Source organism: Sander lucioperca, chromosome 22 (assembly GCF_008315115.2).
Source record: "Sander lucioperca isolate FBNREF2018 chromosome 22, SLUC_FBN_1.2, whole genome shotgun sequence".
Taxonomy (NCBI): domain Eukaryota; kingdom Metazoa; phylum Chordata; class Actinopteri; order Perciformes; family Percidae; genus Sander; species Sander lucioperca.
The window spans coordinates 9,923,286-9,933,139 of NC_050194.1; positions in this window are offsets into that span (position 1 = coordinate 9,923,286).

Below are 9,854 nucleotides of genomic sequence, written 5' to 3' on the forward strand. Positions count from 1 at the left end.
TGATTATATTTCGCCAAATTTGTTAATAAGGAATATGCAGTTTATTGGTGTCTCTGTGTTGATTAATGATAAAATAAGAGAGTTCTGTTTTCTGTCACTGGGTGATGGATTTGTCCTTATTGATTACGTTGGTGTACGTCCTTTTTTATTTGTATGGGTTGTTTTCACAAGTCTTGAATTTCAAAATGTGTCTGAGAATATAATAACTCTGTTGGTTTGAGGGGACAAATGATGAGCAGATACATACACTCAACTCTTAAAAGGCCAGCTTTTCTTATTGTATCATATTGATCAAGTTTGATACGAGCTCTTTAATCCTACCATGTTGTTTTCATTTGTACTTTTTTATGCTGTTTAAAAATGCAATCATGCCTTGATGCAATAAATGGTGTCAATTAAAGAAAGAACAATAACAAAAACATGTATTGTTTGCTTGTCATTGTGAAATATCAGCGATTAAAACACCCACACATGATGAAATGCAGTATGAAGCTCTAGTCAGGATTATTGAGTTAAAGCTCTGTGTGTGTGCAATGAAGAGATACAAGGTCTATCAGAGTTTATCATTAATCAGCACGGGCAGGTCTGGACTTGCTTAGTATTTGAAACATTCAAGGGCTCCTATAATAGCATAAACAGCTCTACAATATAATGCTATCTGATACATTAGACAATAGAGAATTGGACCTTCAGTATGAGCTTTGATTGTTAAAACTGTGGGTATTCAACTCTATTATAGTCTTTGAGACAACAATACTGTGCTGTAGGGATGACATATTTTTGTTGGCCAACCCGGAAGTTAGCATTGGCCTGGTCCCCTTGACAAAAGGCCATTGCGATTTTTCCATTAGATTTTGGATTACTGCAGGATTAAGATATGATATAGTTATGATACTTACGTGTTTTGTTCAGCAAAATAATCTGATTCTTAAAGCGTAAATGCAATCATCAGGTCAAGTACAAAGCTAACGTTAGGTCATAAACAAACTATACCATTGTCACATGACTACAACGTCAACACAACTAGCTTCCAACTTATTTTGCGTGCTCTGCGTTGTGATGTCTAATGTCACCGACAGACCTCTGTAGTCTCATTTAGTCACTTCTTAGTAACCGCCTTTTTAAACCCCTTTAAATTCACGAGTGGGATTTTTACTGACATATTTTTTGTTGTAGAACAAAACATGAAAATCTTTTAAGATTGTGTTAACCACAAACATTATTTCAGGCATTGAACCAAAAATCCATTTAAAAAAAAACAATCGACTTCGAGACAAGGGAACCAAAAGTGCAAAAATGCTAACTCATTTCTGGGTTTTAGGATTCGTTTCTGCAGCACTCTATTGACAAGGGATGAAGGAGCATTTCTCTTTTTTCAATAACTTGTTGCAAAGGGTTTAATGAACAAGAACGTGAACAAGACAAAGAGCCACAGCCATGCTAGCAGCTCAGTGAGGCTAACTGCTAACATCAATGCTAACATGCTCACATGTTGATGCCAAGCAGGTATGTTTACCATGTTTACCATCTTAGTTTAGCGTGTTAACATGCTAACTATTGCACTAAAGCAATGAACATTTTTGTACAAAAATGTAAATTGCAATATGCAACATCAGTTAGAATCCAAAAGTAACCAGACTAAGTATCTACTGCCACGCTAGCAGACTGAGTGGCTGTTCTTATATAGCAGTGCTTTGGGCTAAATGCTAACATCAGCATGCTAGCACACACACAGAGACAGTTAAATATGTTTAGCAGGTATAATGTTTACCATGTTCACCATTTTAGTTTAGCATGCTAACATCCCTCCAATAGTCATTGAGAAGCTTCACTCAAAACCACAAATGCCAATCTCATGGCGGCGCTACAGGAAAAGTGAGGGGATCATGTGCAAACAAATGTCTGTAAAATGACAACATTTCACGGTAATCTATCAAACTGTTGTCAAGATATTGCAGTGTGAACTAGACTGTATAAAAATAGGTCTGAACTAAAGTGGTGGACTGACCGACTGACCCAGGGGCGGAGTGGGACCAAAAAATCTACCGGGACATTTCGTAGACCACTGGCCCTTTGAGTGTTAAACACTTAATTTCCTGCATTCAGGTGAATTTCTGTGGGACCTATTTCTACCTTTTTCTGAATCAGTTTATGCTGGAAATATCTTTATGTAAAGGGAAACATAGGGGACAATTAAAAATATAAAACCATAATGGAATATATTGCGATAAGGCTCTCAGGCATTCTGTATTGCTTTCAACTATTTATTCTCCTTTGGATCGACTTTTCTAATTATATCTGAGATGTACACACATGTAGCCTAGGCATAATTTACTCTTCCCTCCTCTTTTGTGTATTTTGTTGAAGCAATAACCTCCTTAAATGTGCATATGACCTTACAGAGGCCCAAGACTCTGGGTGGAATGGTATTGCGAAACTTCCTTTACTATTACTGGGCAACAAACATTAGAAATCTGAACTATTGGGTTAATTATGGAGATATTGCGGTGCCTCCATCATGGTTGATCCTGGAAGCAAATTCTGTTCATCCGGTATCATTGAAGGTCTTACTGTACTCACCCCTGTCATTTTCTATTTCTGGTTATACTAACAATGTGATGGTGGCCTCCAGTATTAAAATATGGACTCAATTTAGACGTCATTTTGGCCTGCAAACACTTTCTGTTGGTGCTCCACTTGCAGCTAATCCTTTTTTCCCCCCATCGTTATTGGACAGCACTTTCTCTATATGGACTAGGCTGGGTATAAAAACTTTTAGAGACCTGTATGTTGGTTCTATTTTTGCTTCTTTTCAGCAATTGAAAAATATTTTTTTGCTTCCTAAAGGACATTTTTTTAGATACCTTCAGGTTCGAAGTTTTATCCGTAGCTCAATCCCAGAATTCCCTGCTCTTCCTAAGTCCTCCGATTTCGAAACGTTTCTGAAGCCTCTCTCTTTATTAAAGGGGGTAATTTCTTCTATTCATTTAAATATTTATAACCTCTGTCGAGGCTCTTCTACTGTACAAACAGTTTGGGAGACAGATCTTGCAGAGGTGATTCTGGATGATGTTTGGGAGGAGATTTTACGGAGAGTACATAAGTCTTCAATCTGTGCTGGACACAGCTTTATGTAATGTCGAATTCTCCATCGAGCTCACTACACTAAAGCTCGGCTTGCAAAAATATTTGATACAGTGTCTCCCCTATGCGAACGATGCCAACAAGCCACAGCAAATTATTCACACGTTTTGGAGCTGTTCTTCTCTGACTAGATTTTGGTCTGAGATCTTTAGTACTTTATCCAAGGTAATTGGAAGGGATGTGACTCTTAATGCCTTAACTGTTCTGTTTGGTGTATGGCCTTTCCCACTTTCCCCAGCTAACAAGGACTTGATAGCATTCACAACTCCGCTGGCGAGGAGGTTGATACTGCTAAAATGGAAATCCCCAGTCCCACCTACCTTTACAAACTGGGTTAGGGAGGTGCTTTATTTTCTTAAATTAGAAAAAATAATACTGACTTTGATTGGTAAGGCTGTCTCATTTGAGAAGTCCTGGAATCCCTTCCTGTCTTATGTCAATAGCACAAGGTGTTTGATCTCTATGCACTAAGTACTGCAATGAGTTGAGCCTGTGAGTGGGTTTTCTTTTTTTTTTTCTATTTTTATTTATTATTATTACGGATTTATTTTTAATTGGTGTGTATGTATACATGTGTGTATATATGTGTATGCATGTATATATCTTTATGATATGCCAACTTAGATGGTAGTTTTTTTTGTTTTTTTGTTTTTATTGATCCTATTTCTCTATTTATTTGTTTATTAATTTATTTATTTTTAGTATTATTATTTATTTTATCTATTCTTTTTAGGGCTGTCAAACGATTACATTTTCTTAATCGCGATTAATCGTTGAATTTCTATAGTTAATCGCGATTAATCGCATGTTTTATCACATGATTAAAATTCTATTATTTTGCATTTCAGAACTGTTTTTAAGTACATAACAATGGAAAGCCATTCTTACCAGTGTATCTTGATTGGGAATCAAATGAATGCATAGAAAGCGACTTTATGATCATGATTTTAAGATTTGTATTTGTTTATTATATATTTACTCTAGTCACACAATTGAATTTAACAAAACTTTGAATGCACCACGAGGCTGTAAATTACCACTTTCATTGAACGCACCGTCTGTGTTTTTCCGACAACAGCAGCTGCAGATTGTTACATCCCGGTGGAATCCTCTACAGTGAAATACAGTCAAACTTTACACTGTTTAGCGTTAGCTGTCAGCATTGTAACCGTGTTTAATCCAGCTACTACCTAGCGGTAGGCTAACGTTAGCTGCTGTCGAGTGTAGTGTTAACTAGCGTCACGTGCAGCGATGTTTCTGTTGCCTGTAATGTCTGTTTCAGAGCATCATCTGTCCTGTGATATGTTGAATTTACATCTGCAATTACTATTGTATGGAACAGTATTGTTTGCCTGTTTGTTTTATAACTATGTAAAATCCAATAAACAGATTGTTCAAAAAAAAAGTGCATATGACAATTATTCACCTCAATGATACATTAGTTCATTTTAATGAATTAATAAACCCCTGGACTGTAATATTTCAGATGTTTGAGCAAGATTTTTGCTCATGTCCAAAACTTTGTGCACATTCAAAATATAACTCATCCCATCTGTGTTCTCTGTGATTTGGAGGAGTCATGGTATTTTGAGAAATATAAAGTGATAATAGGCTATTACAAGAATACAGTCACTATATTTCAGAAAATAATCTACCTGCACCATAGTCTGCTATGCATTACGTGATTGGTCTGCTGATGCGGTAGATCTCAGACCTTCTGACAGACTCAGAGCCCCGTTTGGGTTTCTGGTCTCTGAATGAGACAAAGTTTAGCTAGGGAAGTGGCTGTAGCCTGCGCTGCTCTACATCGGAGGTGGAAAACTGAAACTACTGCAGAAATACATGGAGCACAAACGCGTCACATCTGCCGCAGCATGTCCACAGCAGACCGCGTCCTTTATAAACCTGAAGCTGCACAGACCACGGAAGCCATGCTGCTCATCGCTATCAACTTTTCAAAATACATTCGGGGCTACAGTGCCATTTGGGGAGGGGCCGCTCACTGATCCCCCTATATATCTGAAAATCCTAGACATGGTTGTGACCTGCACTTCATTAGTGCTTTCTGATTAGCCTGTGCTGTGTTTGTATTGAAATAAGAGACTGCTGCAGCCCGCCGTATGGGATTGAGCAGAGGCTGCATAGTTTGACCAGAGGGCAGCGGCCGCACACAAGGCCGCTGGATGGTGTTGCTAAGAACTTGCAATGTATAACTATTATCAGATCAGATTTTCAGACCCTCACGGCCTCAAAACACTACCGGCCCACCGGGAAAAGTCCAGACTCTCCCGATTGCCCCTCCGCCTGTGGACTGACCGACCGCCCGACTGAGTGGTTAGCCTATCCTTATTTTTACGGTCTATGCTGCCATCCATAGGACCACGCTGCTAGCATGTTTAAACCTGAAAAACATAATATAAAAGTAAAGAAGTTTTAGTGATAAAGAAAATAGAATACATACATTCAAGTTTTTCCTCAGGCAGGATGCCCAAACTGTGGAGCTCTTAGTTCACAAACGTACAGGAGATTTCTGCCCAGAGGTTCATAAGAGGCCAGGAGTTCCAAAAGTTATCTCAGCCACAGAAAGTAATCACTATGTCTGAGTGTAGTGAGTTCACGTTCTTTACAGCTGATTAAATGTTTTGATTGTGCTCCACATGTTGACCTCGTATCTATCAAAGACATGTCTCATAGCTGTTAGTAAATGCCCTCAAAAGTCACCACCACACCTAAGATCACCCTTTTCCAGGATTTTGGTTGCATGCCCTGTATGAAAATGTGCTTTTCCACCTCAAATCTCTTTTTAATTGAAGTTGTTAGATGAAAAAGGGGAGAAATGCATAAGGCTTATCCCTGTCCCTCTGGCTCACGGCTCCCAGCCGCGACAGGTCATGTGTGGAGATCTCCAGGAATGGGTGGAATAACTTAGATTCCTAAAAACAGCAGGAACTGAAGCCTGATTCCAGGCCTGAGGCGTGTGACCACTGGCCACCTTGCCACCAGAAAATCACTCCAGCTGATGGAGAGGCTGATCCTGTGACAGCTGCAAGTCATTTTATACCAGTTATAGGCCTATAGGTGACTTCTATTTGCAGAGGAAATGTGAGTAAGTTAGAGAAGCAACATCAGTGTCACTATCAAGCTCAAGTTGAAGGCTAAAGAGGCACCCTTTGTACCCAAACATGTGTGTGTGTGTGTGTGTGTGTGTGTGTGTGTGTGTGTGTGTGTGTGTGTGTGAGCGTGCGTGCGTGCGAACTTTTACATTTGTCTCTATTTGTCTGTTTGTCTGTGACCGTGTGCACATGTGCGCTTACATTATATACGCCAATAATGTTTGTGTTGCTCCACAGGCTTCTTTGTCTGCACTCGCACTGATGTGTGCGCTGCCCGCTGAGTGTGTGTGTACACGGGTGCGATCGAAGCCCCGTGGCGGCCCAGATAACACTATCTCTGTGGAGCCAGAGTCCCGTGGTTCTATTCAGTGCTGTGGATGAGAGGCTGGGACTGCCCAGCACGCGGACCTGCTCAAAGAAGGAGGAACAAGCTGGCCTGTCACTGTAGGCTAACCTGGCTTATAATGGTTTATAACCTCATCGTTGGTGACCCTCTGGGGGGCTCTGCATCATGTGTGTTTGTGTGTGAGTTTGGGAGGGTTATACAGAAGAGGGCAAGAGACAAGAAGAGGGTGTATTTGGTGTTTTATTGCCATCATGGCACCCTCTGGACAGCTCCTGATTAGAGTCAGGCATGAACAGGGTCAACCAGCTTTGCTAAAGAAGCACCCCTCCCAGCATGACATAGACAGAGGGTTCAGCTTTCCATTTATTGTGGATAGCCACAGAGCTATTCTTTAAGGGAAACGGCTAATAGAAGACACATGATGGGGGTCCCACACTAATTAGATCCTTCATTGTGGCACAGAGCAAAAAGTGGCAGTGGGAAGGCCCTAAGTCTGTTTTATAGCCCCTAAGGAACCCCTGAGAGTGAGTGATTACATGTACAAATAAGTCTTGGATCACACTGATAAATGCAATTTCCTCATGAATCGACACACATGTCAGGAAAGGACCTTCATCAGGAATAACCTTCACCTCTCTGAATTGGTGGGAAATTGTCGTCCATCTCTTGTTTCCAAGCCCTCATCACATATTGATAAGGGAAAAAGACTGGGATGATATTCAGCAGTCTGACCGTCCGTTAATGCTTCTCCAGACTGGCCCGAAACAAGAGGAGGGACTTAGGCAGGAAATACACCTAAATAGTCTTTCCAAAAGCCTGTTGTTTATGTATGAAATGCTAATTAGGTTTCCATTTAGATTGCCTGTTCCATTTTTGAAAGGAATTGCGGATGGTAAATTAGAATAAAAGGACTGAAGTGTGGTAGGGTGGGTGGGGGTTTCTTTCATTTACAGAGATTAGTGGTTTACCTACTTGCATAATTGGTCAAAGTGTACACATGGCCATGTTTACATCCAATAAGAACAGGATCATTACTTGAAGAACTGAATGTTTCCTAGCATTATCCATCCACATCAGTGGAGTTTTTTGTCCAGAAAAGCCTTTATTCTTCCAAATGTGGTGTTGACTAACGAAGACTGGATCGCCAATTTGCCAACACCACATGAACCCACACAGAAACCCTCTAGATTCTGTTTTGATGTGCTAATTTTATTTATTCGGGGCATGTAGTGCAGACAAATGCAGGTGTGCAAATGAGTGCAAACACGACTGCACACACACAGATGGCAATTAGGTATATGTATAGCGGTTATTTAAGGCCAAAGAGGCTCTATTCACCTTTATATGGGTTGTTCAGCGCTTATTTGTCGAATCCCCTATTGTGTTCTTGATGTCTCTCCAGAGATGTAGTTGGAACTTGTGGAACATACACTCGGGATTCGGCATTCGCTGCAGGGTGCAAAAACATCATAAACCATTTCCATTACATCTGTTATGCTCCTGAGTACTCAGAGTGCCTTTACCATGAGGGCCTTGACCTTTACATTTTTCTCGTACCCCACAGAGTAGACTTTCAATGACTGCCTCTTAGTGACAGTGCTGCTGCTCGTTAAGATAAGGAACTCCAGTGAGGTCAACCTCGTGGAAAACACACTCAGTGCCACTGCGGAGCACACTGCACATCTCCGATGCCATCACTCAGTCAGTCAATCATAGGGATCATTTGACTGTGAACGTTGGCCACTGTATACTGTTGCTTTGTGTTGGTGTTGTTTGGAAGATGATGGGTGTCGTATGTCCTATTGTTTCCCATTAGCTCTTAACATGTGATATTTGCACGTGTACAGCTTTATTATATAGTATTGTGTTTTTAGTACAATGCATATAATTGCATCAGTGTGTGCCAATGGTTTTGTATCATGAAATCACATTGCATGTAATTATAACTTTTTATTTCAAAATAATATTTATGTGGTTTTATGCTATTTTGTGTTGTATAATATATCATATTGCATATATAGAGAGAGAGTGAGAGACTTTTTCCTATTGACTTAAATTGTACAAGAGATGGCTATAACCCCTGCAAATGACTAGTTTCACTATCAGAATTTGATACATTTGGTCCAATAACATTTTCTAACAGTGTAAAGAGCCTTTCAGACAAAAGGTGGCACGGGAACCGCTGCGCTCTGAAACCCATTGTTTGCAGGGCACAGCGCGCTGTAGATGTACGCTGAACCCAGCAGCAAGCGCAGCACAAACCACGTTTGGTCTGAAGGTCCTTTAGGAACACAAGCAGTAACATGATCTGACAGGTTGAGGAAAATGGCACCCAAAAAAGGTAAGTTCTTTAAGGCAGTGCTAAAGACCTACTCACAAGAAAGTGGCAATGTAAAGTTTGTCTGCACCTTCTTGTGAAATAGACTGTGCTAGAGGCTTGGAGACATAGGGACTACTTGCAGGGCTAGTTGGTAAACTACTGTAGCTGGAGAGCTAACGGCTAACCTAGCAAACCAGAACATGCTAGTGTAGTCAGTGATAATGTCCTAATAAAGCACCTTTTTATTTTCCCTGTAATGTGCCTTTTACTCCCCCCTTACATTTTATTCTTTTCAATAAAGAGTTACTAAAGAGTGGGGAAAAGCTTTATGAGTTAGCAGGCTAGGCAACGCTGTAAATTTGTGTAAAAGTTCACCAAATTCTAGCGTATCTGGGCCTAAAGAATATGCATTCTTCGTAGCATTCGCCTGGAAAAAATTAAGCTTTCTAAATGAAGAACGCCCATACGCTTGTGTAATATTCATAATATAATTGTATGGATAAGTAAGAAAGCAACCTATGTGTATTAGCATATATGTGTGTTCTTTTGGCTTATGTGTGTGTATGTGTGCATCTTGGCATCCACCACTCGGTCACTGAAAGACATTCTTGCCCCGTGCCTTCGGTCTCTATGGTCGCAGGGAGCGGCTGATTGTCCCACAGGCAGACAGGAGGGGGGCACACAGCTGCCATACATACAAACAAACACACATGGCACAGAGACAATTACGCACACAGATTACTCAGGCACACTGACACAACTGCACGAACCCTTACACTGTCAAGCGTTTGCACACACTCAAGCCCACACATAAAGGGCTAGCCAGAGGGCAGCGTGTCAGGAGGGTGAGCACGGTTGAGAGTGTAGAGAGCGAGCCAGGACAGCGCTGGAGCTCTGCCACTCACACTGCGTCAGTCTTGGTGCCAAGGAG